Genomic DNA, 15,289 nt, shown 5'->3' with positions numbered 1-15,289 from the left:
TATTTTCTGACTTCAACACAATGATACTAGAAGGAAACAACAAGAAAAAGATTTGAAAGACCACAAACATAGGGAGAATGAAGAACATCTTATTAAAGGATGAAAGGGACAAACAGGAAATTAAAGAAGAAATGAAAAATGTATGTAGAAACACATGAAAATAAAAACATGATGGCTCAAAACCTTTGTGATGCAGCAAAAAAGGTCAAAAGAGGGAAATATATAGCAATACAGGCCTACCTCGGGAAGCAAGAAATATCTCAAAAAAAAAAAAAAGTACAATCTAAACTTACATCTAAAAAGGAGCTGAAAAAAGAACAAGAAATGAAAAATAAACCCAGCAGAAGAAGGGAAAGAATAGATAGTAGGGCAGAAATAAATGAAACAGAAACAACAACAGCAACAAAAATAAAGCAGAATTGATCAATGCAAACAGGAGCTGTTTCTTTGAAAAAATTAGTAAAATTGATAAACCCCTAGCCAGACATATCAAAAAGAAAAGTGAAGGAACTCAGAGAAATAAAAGAACAAATAAGAGAGGAGAAATCAAAACCAACACCACAAAAATATAAATTATATAACATTATGAAAAATTATATGCCACCTAATCAACAATCTGGAAGGAACGGATGAAATTCTAGAAATATATAAGGTACCAAAATGGAAACAGGAAGAAGTACACAACTTGAACAAACTGATATCCAGCAAAGAAATTGAACTGGTAATCAAAAATGCCCCAACAAACAAAAGTCAGGGCCAGATAGCTTCTCAGGGGAATTCTACCAAACATATAAAGAAGAGTTAATACCTATTATTATATACTATTCGAAAAAAAATGAAAATGGAAGGGAAAACCCAAACTTGTTCTATAAGGCTATCATGACCCTGATTCCAAAACTGGACAAAGACTCTACTAAAATAGAGAACTATAAGCCAATATCCCTGATGAACATGGATGTAAAAATTCTCAGCAAAATAGTAGCAAATTAAATCCAACAGTATATTATTATTTTTTAAAATTTTTTATTGGTGTTCAATTTGCCAACATATAGAATAACATCCAGTGCTCATCCAATCAAGTGCCCTCCTCAGTGCTCATCACCCAGTCACCCCATCCCCCTGCCCACCTCACCTTACACTACCCCTTAGTGCCTGTCACCCAGTCACCCCCACACCCCTCCCGTCTCCCCTTACACCACCCCTAGTTCGTTTCCCAAAGTTAGGAGTCTCTCATGTTCTGTCTCCCTTTCTGATATTTCCCACTCATTTTTCTCCTTTCCCCTTTATTCCCTTTAATTATTTTTTTATATTCCCCAAAATAATGAGACCATATAATGTTTGTCCTTCTCTGATTGACTTATTTCACTCAGCATAATACCCTCCAGTTCCATCCACATCGAAGCAAATGGTGGGTATTTGTCATTTCTAATGGCTGAGTAATATTCCATTGTATACATAAACCACATCTTCTTTATCCATTCATCTTTCAATGGACACCGAGGCTCCTTCCACAGTTTGGCTATTGTGGACATTGCTGCTAGAAACTTCGGGGTGCAGGTGTCCTGGCGTTTCATTGCATCTGAATCTTTGGGGTAAATCCCCAACAGTGCAATTGCTGGGTCGTAGGGCAGGTCTATTTTTAACTCTTTGAGGAACCTCCACACAGTTTTCCAGAGTGGCTGCACCATTTCCCATTCCCACCAACAGTGTAAGAGGGTTCCCTTTTCTCTACATCCTCTCCAACATTTGTGGTTTCCTGCTTTGTTAATTTTCCCCATTCTCACTGGTGTGAGGTGGTATCTCATTGTGGTTTTGAGGGAACCTTCTAGAGGTAGAAATGTTCTATTTCTCAATCTGATGACTGGAATTTTCACTTTATAAATTTACTTTATAAGTAGATTTTCACTTTACTAGATTATTCACTTGTGTTTTTGGTACTTTTCTCTATACATAAATATTTCCTGTTTTTTAAAAATATTTCCTGTTTTAATAAAAGATTAAAAGTAAAATTTCCATAGCAATTAAAAAGGACAAATACTTGAGTTCAGCAAAATTAAGAGAATATCTACAGTAGAAATAGAATACTTATAGGAATTTGATATCTAAAAGTTAAAATCACAAATGCAATATGTGATAACAGAAATTTAAAAAAACACCAGGAGACATGATCACAATATAGGGTTACAGCCACCAGAGTCTTGGAAAATTTATGAAAACCAAATATAAAGCCTTAAAAATAGAATGGAAACCTGAAGTATAATTTTCACAAGAAACATTCTACTCTGTAACAAAAAGTAATATAAATGGGTTAGTATATCCAATAGAGCAGTGGAAAAGAGTCAAGTCAGTGTTAGCAAAATGACAGATTGCATATGTCATCAAAGTTGTCCTGCAAAAGCTTCTGTGTTTAATGTATAAACAAAATATTAAATTCAACCTAATGCATAAAGGACAGTGTTATAATAGTCAAATCAGAGTATGAAAGATAAATACCATATGATTTTACTCATATGTGGAATCTAAAGATAATGAATAAACAAGTAAAAAGAAGAACCAGAGCAAACTGATGGTTACCAGATGGGAGTAGGGTAGGAGGATAAGCAAAATGGGTGAAGGTGAGTGGGAGTTCCAAGATTCCAGTTATGGAATAAATAGGTCATGTAAATAAAAGGTACAAAATAAAGAACATAGTCAACGATATTGTAATAGCATTGTATGGTGACAGATGGTAACTAAATCTGTGGTAAGTAGGGCATACTGTATAAACTTGTCAAATTACTATGGTATACATCGAGAACCAATGTAATATTGTGTGAAAACTTTACACAAAACAATAAAAAATAGGGGATCCCTGGGTGGCTCAGCAGTTTAGCATCTGCCTTCGGCCCAGGGCATGTTCCTGAGGTCCCGGGATCGAGTCCCACATCAGGCTCCCTGCATGGAGCTTGCTTCTCGCTCTGCCTGTGTCTCTGCCTCTCTCTCTCTGTCTATCATGAATAAATAAATAAAATATTTTAAAAAACAATTAAAAAATAAATTATCCTGTAAAACACACACACACACACACACACACACACACACTCCTTTGTCTCATATGACTACAGCAGTATTCATTTTCCACATCAGTAAATGTTCTTGATATGTCTTACAAACCCCAAAGTACTAGAAAGCCAGCTCCCACTAGAAAGTGCTGTACTTTTAAATTATTGTAAATGCAATTAATTTTGTATCCATTTGAAATATATGTTCTACAAATAAAAACAAGAGAATATGGCTGTGGAGTAGGAGAACCCTAAGCTCACCCTGACCCATAAAGGCAACTAGACAACTGTCAAATCATCCAAATACCCTAGAAATTGACCAGAATATAGACTGTGGGACCCAGGAAATCTAACAAAAATCCCCTATCCCTGGACAAGCAGAGCAGGACTAACTCCATTTTGTGCTACACCCGCCATCTCATGTAAAACCCCCCACATGACCTGCCTATTGTTTAAGGCATTCCCTCACCCTAGTTTAGCTATTAAGCAAGCACACCCTTAAACTAGCACACATAGGAATATAACCTCTGACCTTTAACCGCCAAGGAATGAAAACCCCTCTTTTGCCCGCCAAACCTGCGCGCCAATTCTAACCAGAATAATAGGCTAGTTCAAACGGTCACTATAAGGTGAATCATAATTCAATTGGCCACCTGCGTGTGGACCAACATGATTGTGCAACTTTCTGCGTTTGTTACAATCTCATTGGCCACTGGCCCCTATAACACTGCTGTGCTTCTTAGTCTCGGGGTCGAAGTCCCTGCTTTGTTGTATGGAGTATACTTGGACCCAAGCTCAAGCTTGTTAATAAACCCTCATGTACTTGCATCGGTGTCAGCTCCTTGGTGGTTTCTCGGATTTGCAATCTTGGGCACAAGACAGAACAAACTCCACAATTAATGGGACAGAAGAGGCTGCAACCAGTGAGGCTTAAAGCCTGGAGTTTTAAAGGTTAGTGGACTTGGCTGGGATAAAGCACAGTGGGCACTGCATTGATCCTGGAGAGTAGGTAGGCAAACAACAGGGGGGCAGACAACATGGAAACAGCAATCTGAAAAGTGCCTGGGGCACAGAGTAGAGAGATTATCTGCCCTTCTCAGAGTGCATTCCTGAGAGTCAGCATTCATAGAGACACTGTTCTGGGAACAAAGGGGCTGCCCAGAGCCATTTCCTTCCCAACCCCTCAACATAAACAGAGGAATCTACAAGGAATCAGTGAAGCATCTACACTGACTACCTACCTTGTATACACCAAGATCTAACTCCCCCCCCAACACACACTGTAGTGAGACTGCCCTAATCAGTCAGACTTGCCTCAATCCCAGAGAGGCAGGCCTCTCCCACAGAAGCCCAACACAAAGCTTTGCCCACAACATGTCTCTGGACTAGAAGAACTACAGAGCCTCATTTCTGATGAAGGTGGTTTTAGGACTCATTTCAAAGGCAGACATGAGCACACCTAGTTAAAGCTCACCCCATTCAGGCCAGGAACCAAACACTGCCCACAGCAGGCAAGGAGAGCCTTTACAGACAGTTGGCCTGAAGGACAGAGTAGCCAATACACAACAGTGGAGTGCACACATGACACACCAGAGACACTCCCTGGAGTACCAGGCCCTAGGCACTAAATCATCTCTTTTTCATAAGGCCATTACTTTCAGGAGCAGGATATATAACTGACTTTTCTTTTAAAAAAATGTTTAAATTTTTATTTAAATTCTAGTTAGTCAACATATAGTGTAATACTAGTTTCAGGAATAAAATTTAGTGATTCATCACTTACATATAACAGTTAGTGCTAATCATAACAAGTGCCCTCCTTAATAGCCATTGCCCATTTAGCCCATCCCCCCAAAACCACCTCCCATTGAGCAACCCTGTTGTTCCTTATAGTCAAGAGTCTCTATTATGATTTGCCTCACTTTTTCTTTTTTCTTTCTCCTATGTTCATCTGTTTTGTTTCCAAAATTTCACATGTAGGTGAAATCATATGGTATTTGTCCTCTGACTGACTTATTTCACGTAGCAAAACACACTCTAGCTTCATCCATGTCATTGCAAATAGCAAGATTTCATTCTTTTTTATGGCTGAGTAATATTCCATTGCATATATGCCACGTCCTTTTTTTTCCTTTTATCCTTTTAAGGTTTTATTTAAATTCATGTTAGTTACCATATAGTGAAATATTAGTCTCATGGGCATTCACTTGCATATAACATCCAGTACTCATTACAAGTGCCGTCCTAGGACGCCTGGGTGGCTCAGTGGTTTAGTGCCTGCCTTTGGCCCAGGTCATGATCCTGGAGTCCTGGGATCGAGTCCCACATTGGGCTCCCTGTGTGGAGCCTGCGTGGGGCCTGCTTCTCCCTCTGCCTATGTCTCTGCCTCTGTGTGTGTGTGTGTGTGTGTGTGTGTGTGTCATGAATAAATAAAATCTTTAAAAAAGAAAACAAGTGCCTTCCTTAATGTCCATCACCCATTTACCCCATCCCCATCCCTATATTCCATCTAGCAACCCTGAGTTTGTTCCCAGTTGCTAACAGTCTCTTATGAATTGCCTCTCTCTGTATTTTTATCTTATTTTCTTTTTCCTTACTTTTCCTATGTTCATCTGTTTTGTTTCATAAATTCTATATGAGTGACGTCATATGCTATTTGTCTTTCACCAAATGACTTATTTCACTTAGCATAATACACTTTAGTTCCATCTATATCATTGCAAATGGCAAGATTTCAGTTTTTGATGGCTGAGTAGTATTTCATTTTCATTCACATATTTTATATCTATATTTATATCTATATTTATATATATTTATCTACAGCTACCTATATGCTTTATGTATTTATATATTTTATAAATATATATTTATATATTTTTATATATACTATATATAAATATATATATGCATTCATTAGTTGATGGGAAGTTGGGCTTTTCAATAATTTGACTTTTGTCTCTAATGCTACTATAAACACTGGGATGCATATGCCCCTTCAAATCAGTATTATTGTATCCTTTGGGTAAATACCTAGTAGTACAAATGCTGGGTTATAGTGTAGCCCTATTTTGAGCATTCTGATGAAACGCCTTACTGTTTTCCACAGTGACTGCAACAATTTGCACTCACATTAATGGTGGAAGAGGGTTCCCTTTCTCCGAATCCTCTCCAACATCTGTTGTTTCTATTCTGTTCCATTGGTCTATGTGTCTGTTTTTGTCTCAGTTCCATATGGTCTTGATGACTCCAGCTTTCAAATATAGCTTGAAATCAGGAAATGTGATGCCTCAAGCTTTGGTTTTCTTTTTCAAGACTGCTTTGGCTCTTCAGCATCTTTTGTGCTTCCATACAAAGTTTAGGAATATTTGTTATAGCTTTGTGAAAAATGATGGTTTTATTTTTGCATTAAATGTGTAGATTGCTTTGCATAGTATAGACATTTCACAATATTTGTTCTTCAAATCCTTGAGCATAAGATGTTTTTCCATTTTTTTTTTTTTTGGTGTCATCTTCAGTTTCATTCATAAGTGTTCTATGGTTTTCAGTATACAGACATTTTACCTCTTTGGTTAGGTTTATTCCTAGGTATTTCATAATTTTTCATGCAGAGGTAAATGGGATTGATTCCCGATTTCTCTTTCTACTTCTTAATTATTCATATATAAAAATGCAACAACTTTCTGAATGTTTTTTTTATCCTGTGAATTTACTGACTTTTTTTTTTATCAGTTCTAGCAATTTTTTGGTGGAATCTTTCAGGTTTTCTATATAGAGTATCACGTCCTCCATGAATAGTGAAAGTTTGACTCCTTCCTTGCTGATTTGGATGCCTTTTATTTTTGTTGTTGTTGTCAGATTGCTGAGACTAGGACTTGCAGTACTATGTTACATAATGATAGTTAAGAGTGGATATCCCTGTCTTGTTCCTGACTGCTGAGGAAAAGCTCTCAGTTTTTCCCGATTGAGGATGATATTTGCTGTGGATCTTTTGCATATGCCTTTTATGATGTTGATGTAGGCTCTCTCTACCCCCACTTTGTTGAGGGTTTTGTTTTTTTAATCAAGAATGGATGCTGTACTTTTTCAAATGTTTTCTCTGAATCTATTGACAGGATCATATGGTTCTTATTCTTTCTTTTATTAATTAGGTATATCACATTGATTGATTTGTGAATATTGAACCACCATTTCAAGCCAGGAATAAATCTCATTTTTCCTTTTTTTAAAAGATTTTATTTATTTATTCATGAGAGACACACAGAGAGAGGCAGATACCTAGGCAGAGGGAGAAGCAGGCTCTCTGTGTGGAGCCTGATGCAGGATTCAATCCCAGGATACCAGGATCACAACCTGAGCCAAAGGCAGATGCTCAACCATTGAGCTACCCAGGTGCCCCTAAATCTGACTTTTCATGGTGAATGATAGTTATAATGTATTGTTGGATTTGGATTGCTAGAAGTTTGTTGAGAATTTTTGCATCTGTGTTCATCAAGGTTATTGGCCTGTACTTGTCCTTTTTAGTTGAGTTTTACTCTGGTTTGGGGTTCATTGTAACACCTTGTGGAATGAGTTTGTTTTCCTTCCATTTCTATTTTTTCAAAGAGTTAGAGTAGAATAGGTATTAACTCTTTTAAAATGTTTGGTAGACATCTCCTGGGAAGCTATCTAGCTCTGGATTTTTGTTTTTTGGGAGATTCTTGATTACTGATGCAATTTCTCTGCTGGATATGAATCTATTCAAATTTTCTATTTTTTCCTGTTTCACTTTTGGTGGTTTATATGTTTCTAGAAATTCATTCATTTCTTCCAGATTGTATGATTTTTTGGCATATAATTTTTCATAACATTCTCTTATAATTGACTATATTTCTGTGGTGTTGTTTGTGATCTCTCCCTCTCATTCATGATTTTATTTATTTAGGTCTTCTTTCTCTCCCTCTTTTTTTTTGGTACACCTAGCTAAGAGCTTATCAATTTTAATACTTCTTTCAAAGAACCAGTTCCTAGTTTCATTGATCTAGTCTACTGGGGTTTTGTGTGTGTGTGTGTGTGTATCATTTATATCTGCTCTGATCTTCATTATTCCCCTTCTGCTGGCTTTAGGCTTCATTTGTTGCTCTTTCTCTAGTTCCTTTAGGTGTGTATTTAGGTTGGGTATTTGATAATTTTCTTGCTTCTTGAGGCAGGCCTATATTGCCATATACTTCCTTCTTTTTTTATTTTTATTTTATATATATATATATATATATATATATATATATATATATATACTTCCTTCTTCTTTTTTTTTTTTTTAGAATGAAATCTTGCCATTTGCGAAGGTGGATGGCTTTTTATTTTAATTTTTATTTATTTATGATAGAGAGAGAGAGAGAGAGAGAGAGAGAGAGAGGGAGGGGCAGAGACACAGGCAGAGAGAGAAGCAGGCTCCATGCACTGGGAGCCCGATGTGGGATTCGATCCTGGGTCTCCAGGATCATGCCCTGGGCCAGAGGCAGGCGCCAAACCGCTGCGCCACCCAGGGATCCCTATATACTTCCTTCTTAAGGCAACTTTTGTTGCATCCCATTTTGGACAGTTGTGTTTTCAATTTCATTTGTAACCATGTATTTTTTAATTTCTTCTTTAATTTCCTGGTTAACTCATTCATTCCTTAGTAGGATTGTCTTTACCCTTAATGTATTTGTGGTCTTTCCATTTTTTTTTTTTTCTTGAGGTTGACTTCAAGTTTCATAATATTGTGGTCTGTGAAGCCATCTGACTCTGGACTTCTTTGTTTGGTGGTTTTTTTATTACTAATTTAGTTTCTTTCCTGGTTATCTGACAGTTCAAGCTTTCTATGTCTTCTTGTTTCAGTTTTGTTAATTTATATGTTCCTAGGAATTTATCCATTTCTTCCAGGTTGTCCAGTTTGTTAGCATATCACTTTTCATAATATTTCCTCATAATTCTTTTTATTTCTGTGATGTTAGCTGTCATTTCTTGGCTATCATTTGTGATTTAATTTATTTGGGTCCTTTCTCATTTCTTTTGATAAATTTACCTAGAGGTTTATCAATTTAACCTTTTTCAAGGAACCAGCTCATTCTTTCATTGATCTCTGTTTTCATTTGTTGGTTTGGTTTTAGTCTCTACATTATTTATTTCTGCTCAAATATTTATTATTTCATTCCTTCTGGCTTTAGGCTTCAGAAGGCTCTTTTTCTAGCTCATTTAGGTGTAAGTTTAGTTTGTTTATTTCAGATTTTTCCTCCTTAGAGGATGACTCAAGTGTACATAATTCCCTCTTAGCACTGCTTTTGCTACATCCAAAAGGATTTGGAATGTTCTTTTTTGTTTTCATTTGTTTCCATGTATTATTTTTTCTTTGATTTCCTGGTTGACACATTCATTGTTTAATAGAATGTCATTTAACTTCTAGGTATTTGTAGTCTTTCCAAATTTTGTCTTGTGGTTGACTTCACATTTCATAGCAATGTGGTCAGAAAAAAATGCATAATATCTAAATCTTTTTGTATTTGTTGAGGTGGATGGAGCTAGAAAGTATTATGCTAAGTGAAATAAGTCAGACAGAGAAAGACAAATACCATATATTTTCACACAGATGTGGAATTTAAGAAACAAAACAAAAGAGCATAGGGAAAAAAGCAAACCAAGAAACAAGACTCTTAACTATACAGAACAAATTGATGCTTACTAGAGGGGATGGATTAAATAGGTGATGGAGATTAAGGAGTGTACCTGCTGTGATAAGTACCAGGTGTTGTATGGAAGTTTTGAACCTGAAACTAATAACACTGCTGTATGTTAACTAACCTGAATTTAAATAAAAAGAAAATAGAAAACGGGAGTAGCAATACTTCTTTCAGACAAACTAGACTTTAAAAACAAAGACTGTAACAAGAAATGAAAAGAGCATTATATTATAATAAAGGGTCTATCAACAAAAAGATCTAACAATTGTAAATACTTATTCCCCCCACATAGTAACACCCAAACATATAAAAACAATTAAACATAAGGGAACTAATTAATAATAATACAATAATATTAGGGGAATTTTCCACCCACTTGCATCAATGGACAGATAATCTAAACAATAAATGACTAAGGAAAGAATGGCTTTGAATTATACGTTGGGCCAGATATATTAAACAGATATATTCAGAACATTCCATCCTAAAATAGCAGAATACATGTTATTTTCAAGTGTACATGTAACATTCTCCAGAATAGATCATATGTTAAGTTACAAAACAGGCTAAATACAAAAGACTAAAGTCATACTGTGAACCTTTTCTTACCATGTCACCATGAAACTAGAAGTCAGCCACAAGGCAAAATCTGGAAAGACCACAAATATGTGGAGGTTAAATAACATGCTACTAAACAATTTATTGGTCATCCAAGAAATAAAAAAATAAAATAAAAAATACATGGACACAAATGAAAATGAAAGAAAAATGGTCCAAAAACCTTTGATGTAGCAAAAGCGGTCATAAGAGGGAAGTAAATAGCAACACAGCCCTACCTCAAGATACAAGAAAAATCTCAAAGAAATCACCTAACCTTACAGCAAAAGCAGCTAGAAAATAACAAGAAGTGAAGCCTAAATCCAGCAGAAGGAAGGAAATAATTAAGATTAGAGCAGAAATAAATGATATAGAGACTAAAGAAAACCCCAATAGAACATATTAATGAAAGCAAGAGTTGGTTCTTTGAAAAAAAAATAAAATTGATAAACCTTTTTGGAGTGCTTGGGTGGCTAAGTTAGTTAAATGTATATTCCTTCAGCTCAGGTCACGCTGGGTTCCTGGGGTGGAGCCCCATGTCAGGCTCCCTGCTCAGAAAGGAGTCTCTCTCCCTCTCTCTCTCTGCCCCTCTCCCCATTCATGTTCGCCATTCTCTCTCTCTCTCTCAAGAAATAAATAAAATATTTTTAAAAATAATAACAATAAAAATAAATTGATAAACCTCTAGCCAGACTGATCAAAAAGAAAAGACAGAACCCAAATAAATTAAATGACAAATGAGGGCAGAAAAATAACAACTAACACCACAGAAATACAAAGAATTATGAGAGAATATAATGAAAAACTTTATGCCAACAAATTGGACAATCTAGAAGAAATGGATAAATTCCGAGAAACATATAAAGTACCAAAACTGAAAGAGGAAGAATAGAAAACTTGAACAGACCAATAACCAGCAAAGAAATTGAATCAATAATCAGAAAAAATTCCAAACAAAGAAAAATCCATGGCCAGGTTGTTTTACAGGTGAATTCTTCCAAACATTTAAAGAAGTGTTAATATGTTTTGTTCTCAAACTATCCCAGCTTTGCACAGTGGCAGTATAATAGTCAATGAAGTTTAGCCATGGCTCAATTATTGCTAATTGAAAACTATTCCAAAAATAGAAAATGAATGAAAACTCCCAAATTCATTCTGTGAGACCAGCATTACCCTAATACCAAAGCCAGATAATGACTCTGCTAATAAAGTAATACAGGCTGACACTCCTGATGAACATGAGGGACACCTTCCCCACTTTCCTCCTCCTCCTCCTCCCCATGATACTTCATGTTATCTTTGCAGCTGTCAGCCTTACTCTGGGAAGCTCAACCCTGGCTCCCTCCCTGCCTGCTGCTAGAATAAACTTCAGTGAAGTGGGAAAGCATGAGCAGTATCCAGTCATCACAGAGATCAAAGCATCCTGTTCAACATTAAACATGAAGTTAGTTGTAAAAAACAACAAAATGCCAACAATATATGATCCTTTCAATAGATGCAGAAAAAGCATTTGAAAAATATGACATCCATTCGTGATAGAAAACTTTCAACAGGGACACCTGAGTGGCTTAGTGGTTGAGCATCTGCCTTTGGCTCAGGGTGTGATCCCGGAGTCCCAGGATCGAGTCCCACATTGGGCTTCCTGTATGGAGCCTGCTTCTCTCTCTCTCTCTCTCTCTCTCTCTCTCTCTCTCTATATATATATATATATATATATATATGTATATATATATATATATAATGAATAAATAAATAAAAATTAAAAAAAAGAAAACCTGCAACAAAGCAGGTTTAGAAGGAACATACCTCAAAATAATAAAGGCCATTGCAAAAAAACCCACAGCTAATATCATACTCAATGGGGAAAAATTGCTTTTTGTCAGGAACGTGACAGGGATGTCCATTCTCACCACTGTATTTAATGTAGTATTGGATATCTTAGCCACAGCAGTCAAACAACAAAAAGAAACAAAAGGCATTCAAATTTGTAAGGAAGAAGCTAAACTTTCATTATTTGCAAGAAGACATGAGACTATATAGTAAACCCAAATGACTCCCACAAAAAATTGCTAGAACTGATGCAGGAATTCAGTAAAATCATAGGATACAAAATCAATGTACCGAAATCTTTTGCACTTCTATACACCAATAATGAAGCAACAGAAAGTACAATTAAGGAATCTATCCCCATTTATAATTGCAGTGAAAAAGATTAAGATACATAGGAATAAACCTATCTGAAGAGGTGAAATATCTGTACTCTGAAAATTAAAACACTGATTAAAGAAATTGAAGATGATACAAACATCATGGAAAAACATTTCATGCTCATGGATTGGAAGAACAAATACTGTTAAAATTTCTATACTACCCAAAGAAATCTACATATTTAATTCAGTCCCTATCAAAATATCACCAGCATTTTTCACAGAGCTATTACAAACAATCTTAAAATTTGTATGGAACCACAGAAGACCCCTGCATAGCCAAACAACCTTGAAAAATAAAAGTAAATCTGAAGGCATCACAATTCTAGATTTCAAGTTATATTATAACACTGTAGTGATCAAGACAGCATGGTACTGGCACAAAAACAGACATATAGGGCAATGGAACAGAATAGAAACGCCAGAAATGAACCCTCAAATCTATGGCCATTTAATCTTTGAGGAGCAGGAAAGAACGCCCAATGGGAAAAATGTCTCTCCAAGAAATGATGTTATGAGGGCCATGGGGATGGGGAGGCAATGGTGCCAGCAGTGTCCAGGCTGCGGGCTGGGGCTGGGGCAGGGCTCCGGTGCTGTCAAAGCCAGTGTTCTGCCAGTACCTGCGCCTCTTGTGGCTCTATCCAGTGCTCAACAAAGCGGCCACCAGACTTTAATAAATAGTACAGCATGCTCCCGGTGTTGCCAGCTTCAGCAGCAATTAAGTGAGTGACATTTTGTCAGCACTTGGGAACTTCCTGGCCCAGATGATTGAAAAGAAGCAGGGAAAAAGAAAACTGCTTTCAAAAGCTAGATGTCAGTGGGCCTCTCAGATATGCCATTTATAGGGGAGAGAACAGCTGTTATTGCTGTCCAGATAAGGAGAATTTTCTGGCCAGCACTGCACATGATCTGCAAGTCTGGACCCCAGTGCAGTTTATCAACATCAACTACATCCCTTTGCAGGCAAGAACCACTGTCCTTGGTCAACCTGTGGAAGAGGAACCTGAACTCTGGAGAAGAAGCACTGGTATCCAGGCTGGACCACTGCAAGCCAAGGCCACATGACACATCTTCCTCATCAGGCACTCCCAGTACCATGTGGATGCCACCCTGGAAAAGGACCATACTCTGACACCCGTGGGTCCTGAACAGGCTAAAATAACTGGGCTCCAACTTGCAAGCATGGAGTTGAAGTTTAATAAAATAGTCCATTCATCCATGACTTGAGCGATAGAAACCACTGACATTATCAGCAAGCACCTGCCAAGTGTCTGCAAGGTCAGCACAGACCTGCTGAGGGAAGGTGCCCCCATCTAGCCCAACAAGCCCATGTCCCACTGGAAGCTGGAGGCTGTGTATTATGAAGACAGAGCCTGCCTGGATCAAGGCTGCCTTCCAGAACTACATTCACTGGGCAGACACCAAGCAACAGAAGGACAGTTATAAGACTTTCATCTGGCATGCCAATGTCATCTGCCACATCGTGGGTGCAATTGTAAATGGGATTGACTCCTTAATTTATTTTTCTTCAGTCTCATTGTTAGTGTAGAGAAATGCCACTGACTACTGGGCATTGATTTTGTATCCTACCACACTGCAAAATTGATGTATGAGTTCTAGCCATCTTGGGGTGGAGGCTTTTGGGTTTTCTATGTAGAGTATCATGTCATTGGTGAAGACGGAGAGTTTGACTTCTTCTTTGCCAATTAGAATGCATTTAATGACTTTTTGTTGTCTGATTGCTGAGGCTAGGACGTCCAGTACTATGTTGAATAGCAGTGGTGAGAGTGGACATCCCTGTCTTGTTCCTGATCTTAGGGGGAAGGCTCCCAGTGCTTCCCCATTGAGAATGATATTTGCTGTGGGCTTTATGTAGATAGCTTTTAAGATGTTGAGGAATGTTCCCTCTATCCCTACACTCTGAAGAGTTTTGATCAGGAATGGATGCTGTATTTTGTCAAATGCTTTCTCTGCATCTAATGAGAGGATCACATCGTTCTTGGTTTTTCTCTTGCTGATATGATGAATCACATTGATTGTTTTACATGTGTTGAACCAGCCTTGTGTCCCAGGAATAAATCCTACTTGGTCATGGTGAATAACTTTCTTAATGTACTCTTGGATACTATTTGCTAGTATCTTGTTGAGAATTTTTGCATCCATGTTCATCAGGGATATTGGCCTATCATTCTCCTTTTTTGGTGGGGCCTTTGTCTGGTTTTGGAATTAAGGTGATGCTGACCTCATATAACGAATTTGGAAGTACTCCATCTCTTTCTATCTTTCCAAACAGCTTTAGTAGAAGAGGTATGGTTTCTTCTTTAAACATTTGATAGAATTCCCCAGGGAAGCCATCTGGCCTGTACTTTTGTGTCTTGGGAGGTTTTTGATGACTGCTTCAATTTCCTCCCTGTTTATTGGCCTGTTCAGGTTTTCTATTTCTTCCTGTTCCTGTTTTGGTAGTTTGGGGCTTTCCAGAAATGTGTCCATTTCTTCTAGATTGTCTAATGTAGAGGGGGAGGGGCAAGATGGCGGCAGAGTAGGGTCCCCAGGTCACCTGTCCTCAACAAATTACCTAGAAAACCATCCAATCATCCTGAAAATCTACGAATTCGGCCTGAGATTTAAAGAGAGACCAGCTGGAACGCTACAGTGAGAACAGTTCGCGCTTCTATCAAGGTAGGAAGACGGGGAAAAAGAAATAAAGACACAAAAGGCCTCCAGGGGGGAGGGGCCCCGCGAGGAGCCG

At 37.4% G+C, this 15,289-nt stretch overlaps 1 protein-coding gene and 2 pseudogenes across 2 annotated transcripts in view; 2 read left to right on the top strand and 1 right to left on the bottom strand.

Moving 5' to 3' along the window:
* Window positions 1-15,289, bottom strand: part of KLF8 (KLF transcription factor 8) — a 322,445-nt gene that overhangs the window by 191,900 nt on the left and 115,256 nt on the right. The window lies entirely within an intron of this gene.
* On the top strand, window positions 11,378-11,459 carry LOC140596334 (U4 spliceosomal RNA; annotated as a pseudogene).
* Window positions 13,352-14,089, top strand: LOC112911716 (serine/threonine-protein phosphatase PGAM5, mitochondrial pseudogene; annotated as a pseudogene).

The sequence above is a fragment of the Vulpes vulpes genome, chromosome X (assembly GCF_048418805.1).
Source record: "Vulpes vulpes isolate BD-2025 chromosome X, VulVul3, whole genome shotgun sequence".
NCBI lineage: Eukaryota > Metazoa > Chordata > Mammalia > Carnivora > Canidae > Vulpes > Vulpes vulpes.
This window is presented reverse-complemented; position numbering and strand designations above follow the sequence as displayed.